Here is an 11257-nt window from a genome sequence, read left to right as displayed (position 1 = left end):
CCATGGATAGCCCCCTCACTGGACTAGAGGTGAATATTAACACAGCAGCATCAGAGCCATAGATAGCCCCCTCACTGAAATAGAGATGAATATTTACACCTCACTGGACTAGAGGTGAATATTTACACCTCACTGGACTAGAGGTGAATATTTACACCTCACTTGACTAGAGGTGAATACACAGCAGCATCAGAGCCATAGATAGCCCCCTCACTGGACTAGAGGTGAGTATTTACACAGCAGCATCAGAGCCATAGATAGCCCCCTCACTGGACTAGAGGTGAGTATTTACACAGCAGCATCAGAGCCATAGATAGCCCCCTCACTGGACTAGAGGTGAATACACAGCAGCATCAGAGCCATAGATAGCCCCCTCACTGGACTAGAGGTGAGTATTTACACAGCAGCATCAGAGCCATAGATAGCCCCCTCACTGAACTAGAGGTGAATACACAGCAGCATCAGAGCCATGGATAGCTCCCTCACTGGACTAGAGGTGAATATTAACACCTCACTGGACTAGAGGTGAATATTTACACCTCACTGGACTAGAGGTGAATATTTACACCTCACTGGACTAGAGGTGAATATTTACACCTCACTGGACTAGAGGTGAATACACAGCAGCATCAGAGCCATAGATAGCCCCCTCACTGGACTAGAGGTGAATACACAGCAGCATCAGAGCCATGGATAGCCCCCTCACTGGACTAGAGGTGAATATTTACACAGCAGCATCAGAGCCATGGATAGCCCCCTCACTGAACTAGAGGTGAATACACAGCAGCATCAGAGCCATGGATAGCTCCCTCACTGGACTAGAGGTGAATATTAACACAGCAGCATCAGAGCCATGGATAGCCCCCTCACTGGACTAGAGGTGAATATTAACACAGCAGCATCAGAGCCATGGATAGCCCCCTCACTGGACTAGAGGTGAATACACAGCAGCATCAGAGCCATAGATAGCCCCCTCACTGGACTAGAGGTGAATATTTACTCCTCACTGGACTAGAGACCCAGGACATTAATACAACGCTGGGTTGGAGATATCCTGTTACAACCAGCCAGGACTCTCTTTCCCTCCTCTCAACTCAATAGCTATTTTCACAAATGTCAGATTTACACTTTCTTTGATGTGGTGTCTGCAATTCTAACGTTGTTTTGGCCGTGGAGAATACTTTTTAATTAGTGTACCAGTCCTGCAGGATTTATGTGTGTTGATTCATTATGCCGCATCCCTCAGCAACCAGTCAGCCTCACAATAACAGGGAAGAAAATGTTCTGTAAAACTTTTCTGAAGAATTATTTAGCAGCAGGAGGACACCGTCTCAAGCTCGAACGTCTCGCCAAAATCACTGTTGTTTCAGTGTTCCCCTGCCTCTATTCCACAGCTGTGCATGACGGATTCCCTCGAGCGAGAGGATTTATGGAACAATGAACCACCAGCAATGGCTATTGATCCAGACGCTCACTGTGTGTGTGTGTGTGTGTGTGTGTGTGTGTGTGTGTGTGTGTGTGTGTGTGCGCGTGCGTGTTCCGGCCAACACAGCTGCTGAGGAGAACAGACAAGCGGAGGGCTGAGGGGACCACTCCTTTTCCTCTCTGACTCTCTGGGTGCAGGAGATTTAACATTTAAGACTTGAATTAACAAAAAACAGCTGAATCTCATTTGCTCTTATTGTTCACATGTATTACCATTATAGTTCTGGTCTCAAGTGCCCTGCTGGTTTCATGGTAGTTCCATTTCTGTTAATGTGTTAGTGATGGTGGGTTTTAATTACCCTGCATGCCCAGCTCAAATAGGTTGATCAATTTCAAAACTGTAGCCTGCAAAGATGCCACTGTCTGTTCCCCTGGTCTCTGCCGGTCAGTGGTCAAACCAATGTACTGTTAAGGCAACATAACCAATGGTCTTCAATAGAAGCAAATGGTGACAAGCCTCACCAATTACCTCTCTCCAGAACATTTATCCCACCAATGACATCTCTCCAGACCATTAATGTCACCAATCACCTCTCCAGAACATTTATCCCACCAATGACATCTCTCCAGACCATTAATGTCACCAATCACCTCTCCAGAACATTTATCCCACCAATGACATCTCTCCAGACCATTAATGTCACCAATCACCTCTCCAGAACATTTATCCCACCAATGACATCTCTCCAGACCATTAATGCCACCAATCACCTCTCCAGAACATTTATCCCACCAATGACATCTCTCCAGACCATTAATGTCACCAATCACCTCTCCAGACCATTAATGTCACCAATCACCTCTCTAGATCATTAATGTCACCAATCACCTCTCTAGATCATTAATGTCACCAATCACCTCTCAAGATCATTAATGTCACCAATCACCTCTCAAGATCATTAATGTCACCAATCACCTCTCAAGAGCATTTATGGGACCAATCATCTATCCAAACCATTTATGGGACCAGTCATCTCTCCAGACCATTTATGGGACCAATCATTTCTCCATACCATTTATGGGACCAATCATTTCTCCATACCATTTATGGGACCAATCATCTCTCCAGACCATTTATGGGACCAATCATCTCTCCAGACCATTTATGGGACCAATCATCTCTCCAGACCATTTCTCCCAGTTGTTGTCTACCTGCCCAGGGCTAATGGTCAGCTCAACCTTTTTACAGGAACAGATAGGAAATGGTTTGAACGTTGTGTTTATGTTCTAATGAGATTTGTGACAGACTGAGCATGCCCAAGGCGGTGTGGATAAATGGATGAATGCATGTGAGCTCAGACAGCTCCCTCCAGCCACAGACAACCCCACTGAACCCACTCCAGCATGCACCATCCGTTTCATCCATGTAATGTACATCAGGGTTTTCTACAAAGCCATTTAGAGTCCAAGGTATATTTTAGTATGGCACTTCTCTCTCCCAGTTAACCTTACTGACCCCAATGACACACACACACACACACACACACACACACACACACACACACACACACACACACACACACACACACACACACACACACACACACACACACACACACACACACACACACACACACACACACACACACACACACACACACACACATTTGTTTGATCCATTTTAAAGTTTTTGTATGTTCTTAGTGAGATGTTAAATGCTGTTTTCAAAACCATTTGGAATCATATGCTACTGTATATTTTAATATGGCACTTCTCCTTTTCACAGTCGATGTTTTACTCTCCTGGGGAAAGTATGTTTTAGCTGCAAAAAGCAAAGTCTTTTAAAAAGTTGAAATGTCTTATAATTGAGTTAGTATATTCATCCGGGTATCTTTTCTGCTTTTGTATGCTTAAATCAGAGTAGCACCATTTCTTCCCCGCAGCCTGTCTGGTGTAGTCTACAGGCTGTCTGGTGTAGTCTACAGGCTATCTGGTGTAATCTACAGGCTGTCTGGTGTAATCTAAAGCCTGTCTGGTGTAGTCTACAGGCTATCTGGTGTAGTCTACAGGCTATCTGGTGTAGTCTACAGGCTATCTGGTGTAGTCTACAGGCTATCTGGTGTAGTCTACAGGCTGTCTGGTGTAATCTACAGGCTGTCTGGTGTAATCTACAGGCTGTCTGGTGTAATCTACAGGCTGTCTGGTGTAATCTACAGGCTGTCTGGTGTAATCTACAGGCTATCTGGTGTAATCTACAGGCTATCTGGTGTAGTCTACAGGCTGTCTGGTGTAATCTACAGCCTGTCTGGTGTAGTCTACAGGCTGTCTGGTGTAGTCTAAAGCCTGTCTGGTGTAATCTACAGGCTGTCTGGTGTAGTCTACAGGCTATCTGGTGTAATCTACAGGCTGTCTGGTGTAATCTACAGGCTATCTGGTGTAGTCTACAGGCTATCTGGTGTAATCTACAGGCTGTCTGGTGTAATCTACAGGCTATCTGGTGTAGTCTACAGGCTATCTGGTGTAATCTACAGGCATCTGGTGTAATCTACAGGCTATCTGGTGTAGTCTACAGGCTGTCTGGTGTAATCTACAGGCATCTGGTGTAATCTACAGGCTGTCTGGTGTAATCTACAGGCTGTCTGGTGTAATCTACAGGCTATCTGGTGTAATCTACAGGCTGTCTGGTGTAATCTACAGGCTGTCTGGTGTAGTCTACAGCCTGTCTGGTGTAATCTACAGCCTGTCTGGTGTAGTCTACAGCCTGTCTGGTGTAATCTACAGGCTATCTGGTGTAGTCTACAGGCTGTCTGGTGTAGTCTACAGGCTGTCTGGTGTAGTCTACAGCCTGTCTGGTGTAGTCTACAGGCTGTCTGGTGTAGTCTACAGGCTGTCTGGTGTAGTCTACAGCCTGTCTGGTGTAATCTACAGGCTGTCTGGTGTAGTCTACAGGCTGTCTGGTGTAGTCTACAGGCTGTCTGGTGTAGTCTACAGACTGTCTGGTGTAGTCTACAGCCTGTCTGGTGTAATCTACAGGCTGTCTGGTGTAGTCTACAGGCTGTCTGGTGTAGTCTACAGGCTGTCTGGTGTAGTCTACAGGCTGTCTGGTGTAATCTACAGGCTGTCTGGTGTAGTCTACAGGCTGTCTGGTGTAATCTACAGGCTGTCTGGTGTAATCTACAGGCTGTCTGGTGTAGTCTACAGGCTGTCTGGTGTAATCTACAGGCTGTCTGGTGTAATCTACAGGCTGTCTGGTGTAGTCTACAGGCTGTCTGGTGTAGTCTACAGGCTGTCTGGTGTAATCTACAGGCTGTCTGGTGTAGTCTACAGGCTGTCTGGTGTAATCTACAGGCTGTCTGGTGTAATCTACAGGCTGTCTGGTGTAGTCTACAGGCTGTCTGGTGTAATCTACAGGCTGTCTGGTGTAATCTACAGGCTGTCTGGTGTAATCTACAGGCTGTCTGGTGTAATCTACAGGCTGTCTGGTGTAATCTACAGCCTGTCTGGTGTAGTCTACAGGCTGTCTGGTGTAATCTACAGCCTGTCTGGTGTAATCTACAGGCTGTCTGGTGTAGTCTACAGGCTGTCTGGTGTAATCTACAGGCATCTGGTGTAATCTACAGGCTATCTGGTGTAGTCTACAGGCTATCTGGTGTAGTCTACAGCCTGTCTGGTGTAATCTACAGCCTGTCTGGTGTAATCTACAGCCTGTCTGGTGTAATCTACAGCCTGTCTGGTGTAATCTACAGCCTGTCTGGTGTAATCTACAGGCTGTCTGGTGTAGTCTACAGGCTGTCTGGTGTAGTCTACAGGCTGTCTGGTGTAGTCTACAGCCTGTCTGGTGTAGTCTACGTCCCTGAAGATATTGGGTTGATACGTCCATAAATATTTAATGTGTTCTGCATTTTAAATGTGTGGCCGAGACTAAAGGGGAATAGTTGTTTTTATTTCAGACGGTTGGTTATTGGGGGAATAGATATTGAATTACTGTTATGTTAATATTGTAACAAAAAGCTAAGTCTGCCTTTCTTTGTCCATGTTTTCCATTTCCATTTGATTCCAGGGGGTGTGATCAATGCCTTTCAGTGGGGAAAAGGCTGCAACACATAATGAAGTCAGATATACTGTATGATGCATTAATATTATGCTAAATGAATTTATATCCTGGTAAATGTGGCAATGTAGCTTCTAGTTAGAGCAACTTCCTGTGTCTGCACTCTATTGTGATTCGATACATAACTGATTCTGTCTGGCCTTGGTCCTTTGTTCAGAGGGCTTTTACACTGAACATTGCCATCGGTGGAGATTCCTGTCTGTCTTCCTGGCATCCTTCCATCAGCACTGCTGTGGCGTTCTGACACTCATTCTAGCATTCTTTACCATTCTTACACTCTGAAGTGAAGATGTGCACGACGACATTGAACCACCCAACCGAGGACTATAACATGGAACTTCCCATCCGAGGACTATAACATGGAACTTCCCATCTGAGGACTATAACATGGAACTTCCCATCTGAGGACTATAACATAGAACTCCCCATCTGAGGACTATAACATAGAACTTCCCATCTGAGGACTATAACATAGAACTTCCCATCTGAGGACTATAACATGGAACTTCCCATCTGAGGACTATAACATAGAACTTCCCATCTGAGGACTATAACATGGAACTTCCCATCTGAGGACTATAACATAGAACTTCCCATCTGAGGACTATAACATAGAACTTCCCATCTGAGGACTATAACATGGAACTTCCCATCTGAGGACTATAACATAGAACTTCCCATCTGAGGACTATAACATGGAACTTCCCATCTGAGGACTATAACATAGAACTTCCCATCTGAGGACTATAACATAGAACTTCCCAACTGAGGACTATAACATAGAACTCCCCATCTGAGGACTATAACATAGAACTTCCCATCTGAGGACTATAACATAGAACTCCCCATCTGAGGACTATAACATAGAACTTCCCATCTGAGGACTATAACATGGAACTTCCCATCTGAGGACTATAACATAGAACTTCCCATCTGAGGACTATAACATAGAACTTCCCATCTGAGGACTATGAATGATTTGTGAAAGACCTGTAAAAAAGCCATTTGGCACAATTAACACAGACAGACCAATTCTGATCTCATTTTCACTAATTGGTCTTTTGACCAATCAGATCAGCTCTGAAACAGATCTGATGTGATTAGTCAAAAGACCAATTAGCAGTAAAAAATTATTGGGCTGCCTGTGAAAACGCAGCCTAAGTACTATCTTAGGGCCTCAACAACATGTGTACCGTAGGTGTCAAGGCTTTAGGGCCTCAACAACATGTGTACCAGTCTGGTGTTTAACCCTTACCCCAGTCTGGTGTTTAACCCTTACCCCAGTCTGGTGGTGTTCCATCCTTACCCCAGTCTGGTGTTCCATCCTTACCCCAGTCTGGTGTTCCATCCTTACCCCAGTCTGGTGTTCCATCCTTACCCCAGTCTGGTGTTCCACCCTTACCCCAGTCTGGTGTTCCAGCCTTACCCCAGTCTGGTGTTTAACCCTTACCCCAGTCTGGTGTTCTACCCTTACCCCAGTCTGGTGTTCAACCCTTACCCCAGTCTGGTGTTTAACCCTTACCTCAGTCTGGTGTTTAACCCTTACCCCAGTCTGGTGTTCCACCCTTACCCCAGTCTGGTGTTTAACCCTTACCCCAGTCTGGTGTTTAACCCTTACCCCAGTCTGGTGTTCCAGCCTTACCCCAGTCTGGTGGTGTTCCACCCTTACCCCAGTCTGGTGTTCAACCCTTACCCCAGTCTGGTGTTTAACCCTTACCCCAGTCTGGTGTTTAACCCTTACCCCAGTCTGGTGTTTAACCCTTACTCCAGTCTGGTGTTTAACCCTTACCCCAGTCTGGTGTTCCATCCTTACCCCAGTCTGGTGTTCCACCCTTACCACAGTCTGGTGTTCCATCCTTACCCCAGTCTGGTGTTCAACCCTTACCCCAGTCTGGTGTTTAACCCTTACCCCAGTCTGGTGTTCAACCCTTACCCCAGTCTGGTGTTCCAGCCTTACCCCAGTCTGGTGTTTAACCCTTACCCCAGTCTGGTGTTCAACCCTTACCCCAGTCTGGTGTTCCAGCCTTACCCCAGTCTGGTGTTTAACCCTTACCCCAGTCTGGTGTTCTACCCTTACCCCAGTCTGGTGTTTAACCCTTACCCCAGTCTGGTGTTCAACCCTTACCCCAGTCTGGTGTTTAACCCTTACCTCAGTCTGGTGTTTAACCCTTACCCCAGTCTGGTGTTCCACCCTTACCCCAGTCTGGTGTTTAACCCTTACCCCAGTCTGGTGTTTAACCCTTACCCCAGTCTGGTGTTTAACCCTTACTCCAGTCTGGTGTTTAACCCTTACCCCAGTCTGGTGTTCCATCCTTACCCCAGTCTGGTGTTCCACCCTTACCACAGTCTGGTGTTCCATCCTTACCCCAGTCTGGTGTTCAACCCTTACCCCAGTCTGGTGTTTAACCCTTACCCCAGTCTGGTGTTCAACCCTTACCCCAGTCTGGTGTTCCAGCCTTACCCCAGTCTGGTGTTTAACCCTTACCCCAGTCTGGTGTTTAACCCTTACCACAGTCTGGTGTTCAACCCTTACCCCAGTCTGGTGTTCCAGCCTTACCCCAGTCTGGTGTTTAACCCTTACACTAGTCTGGTGTTTAACCCTTACCCCAGTCTGGTGTTTAACCCTTACCACAGTCTGGTGGTGTTCCATCCTTACCCCAGTCTGGTGGTGTTCCATCCTTACCCCAGTCTGGTGTTCCATCCTTACCCCAGTCGTATGTTCATTCCTTACCCCAGTCTGGTGTTCCATCCTTACCCCAGTCTGGGGCCCTAAGACTTGGATAGACATGGAAATATTGCAAGCATTGGGAAGGAACTAAGGAGCCGATATCTAATTTCTTTAACCATTATTAATCTACAATTGTTTCTTGTGGCTGTAATGAAATACTGTAGATTGTTGTTCATTTGCAGAGCTACAGGGTGTTACAGGCTACAAATGATCTAGCTAGTCCATTGCCTGCATTTTGATTGATCCTAAACATCCACAATGTCAAGCAGCATTATTGTTGTATTCCCTCAACCACATCATCCACCACTGGCATTCATCACTCACCACGGACAGACTGGTGATAATATCATACATCTCAATATCAGCTAGATGACATTTTTTTTACCTAGATTCTGGGTGAGTTATGTACATTCGCATGACACTTTGATTTATTGGGTGCAATTTGAAACAAAATAGTTTGTCTGGGTTGTATATAGAAGGGGAACAGCTTGTCTGGGTTGTATATAGAAGGGGAACAGCTTGTCTGGGTTGTATATAGAAGGTGGAACAGTTTGTCTGGGTTGTATATAGAAGGGGAACAGCTTGTCTGGGTTGTATATTGAAGGGGAACAGCTTGTCTGGGTTGTATATAGAAGGGGAACAGCTTGTCTGGGTTGTATATAGAAGGGGAACAGCTTGTCTGGGTTGTATATTGAAGGTGGAACAGTTTGTCTGGGTTGTATATAGAAGGGGAACAGCTTGTCTGGGTTGTATATAGAAGGGGAACAGCTTGTCTGGGTTGTATATAGAAGGGGAACAGCTTGTCTGGGTTGTATATAGAAGGTGGAACAGTTTGTCTGGGTTGTATATAGAAGGGGAACAGCTTGTCTGGGTTGTATATTGAAGGGGAACAGCTTGTCTGGGTTGTATATAGAAGGGGAACAGCTTGTCTGGGTTGTATATAGAAGGGGAACAGCTTGTCTGGGTTGTATATTGAAGGTGGAACAGTTTGTCTGGGTTGTATATAGAAGGGGAACAGCTTGTCTGGGTTGTATATAGAAGGGGAACAGCTTGTCTGGGTTGTATATAGAAGGGGAACAGCTTGTCTGGGTTGTATATTGAAGGTGGAACAGTTTGTCTGGGTTGTATATAGAAGGGGAACAGCTTGTCTGGGTTGTATATTGAAGGGGAACAGCTTGTCTGGGTTGTATATTGAAGGGGAACAGCTTGTCTGGGTTGTATATTGAAGGGGAACAGATTGTCTGGGTTGTATATTGAATGGAAACAGTTTGTCTGGGTTGTATATTGAAGGGGAACATCTTGTCTGGGTTGTATATTGAAGGGGGAACAGCTTGGCTGGGTTGTATATTGAAGGGGAACAGCTTGTCTGGGTTGTATATTGAATGGAAACAGTTTGTCTGGGTTGTATATTGAAGGGGAACAGCTTGTCTGGGTTGTATATTGAAGGGGAACATCTTGTCTGGGTTGTATATTGAAGGGAAACAGTTTGTCTGGGTTGTATATTGAAAGGAAACAATTTGTCTGGGTTGTATATTGAAAGGAAACAGTTTGTCTGGGTTGTATATTGAAAGGAAACAGTTTGTCTGGGTTGTATATTGAAAGGAAACATCTTGTCTGGGTTGTATATTGAAGGGAAACAGTTTGTCTGGGTTGTATATTGAAGGGAAACAGTTTGTCTGGGTTGTATATTGAAAGGAAACAGTTTGTTGTGTTCGAGGCTGACAGCCCCGCGGATATTTGATTTGAGCTCATCTGTGTGACATTGGGTTTAATTCAAGTCATGACACTCACTCCATCTCCTGAAGCAAGCCTGTATACTACCAGAAGTTTGTTTTGCGACCTCAATTACATGTATGTGTAACATGCCTACAGGGGCAAAGTCAAGAACAGCCAACGAGACACAGTTCTTTGTCTGTGGAACTGAATTACATTTTATTTTAAACATGTCATGCAATGTGATAAAAAAAAAAAGAATTCTGTGTTTTTTTTCATAATTTTGCTTTTATTTGAAAGGGAAAATATATAATTCAATAAATATTGTAGCAACAACAATGGGACACAGACATAACAGTTACATTAAAGAAAGGGGGAGGATGACCTAATGACAAAACACTTTACACAACAAACAACCGTTTCTTTCTTTTCATTCATTTCTGAAACAGATAGCATTAGCAGGCTAGCTGATGATACTGCTCTAGGAGAAGCTGTTCTGAAACAGATAGCATTAGCAGGCTAGTTGATGATACTGCTCTAGGATAAGCTGTTCTGAAACAGAAAGCATTAGCAGGCTAGCTGATGATACTGCTCTAGGAGAAGCTGTTCTGAAACAGATAGCATTAGCAGGCTAGCTGATGATACTGCTCTAGGATAAGCTGTTCTGAAACAGAAAGCATTAGCAGGCTAGCTGATGATACTGCTCTAGGAGAAGCTGTTCTGAAACAGATAGCATTAGCAGGCTAGCTAATGACACTGCTCTAGGAGAAGCTGTTCTGAAACAGATAGCATTAGCAGGCTAGCTGATGATACTGCTCTAGGAGAAGCTGTTCTGAAACAGATAGCATTAGCAGGCTAGCTGATGACACTGCTCTAGGAGAAGCTGTTCTGAAACAGATAGCATTAGCAGGCTAGCTGATGATACTGCTCTAGGAGAAGCTGTTCTGAAAATTTTGAAAAGCATCGCGAGTTTAATAAAGGCATTGGAATATACCAGAATTCGCTTTTTAGCGAAGCCTTGATCTTTAAAAAGTGCATTTATACTTTAGACATATCCAGTGAACAACGTCCTTCAACCAAAGTCATTGCTTCATTTGTTTATTTCATTCCCCTCCCTTGCTGAGAGCAGAAGGTGTTGCATAGCTGAAAGGACATGTCCATAAACTGTTCAGCATCATACAATGTCTATCATTACGCCAAACAGATCAGTCCTAGGATGTCAACGGTCATTGATTTAAATGATATGGGCTTACAGTAAATTCTACAAAATACAGGAAAGA

The 11257-nt window shown here is 44.8% G+C and overlaps 1 protein-coding gene across 1 annotated transcript in view; it reads right to left on the bottom strand.

Moving 5' to 3' along the window:
- Window positions 1-10245: 10245 nt before the first annotated feature.
- Window positions 10246-11257, bottom strand: part of LOC110495396 (rho-related GTP-binding protein RhoE) — a 25580-nt gene continuing 24568 nt past the window's right edge. The window contains exon 5 of the mRNA XM_036951659.1: window positions 10246-11257. This exon is cut by the window's right edge and continues 1001 nt beyond it. The gene's annotated coding sequence lies outside the window, so the exon portion shown is untranslated.

Source organism: Oncorhynchus mykiss, chromosome 18 (genome assembly GCF_013265735.2).
Source record: "Oncorhynchus mykiss isolate Arlee chromosome 18, USDA_OmykA_1.1, whole genome shotgun sequence".
Classification (NCBI taxonomy): domain Eukaryota; kingdom Metazoa; phylum Chordata; class Actinopteri; order Salmoniformes; family Salmonidae; genus Oncorhynchus; species Oncorhynchus mykiss.
Note: the sequence above shows the minus strand (reverse complement) of the source record. Positions and strands in the feature narration are given on the sequence as shown.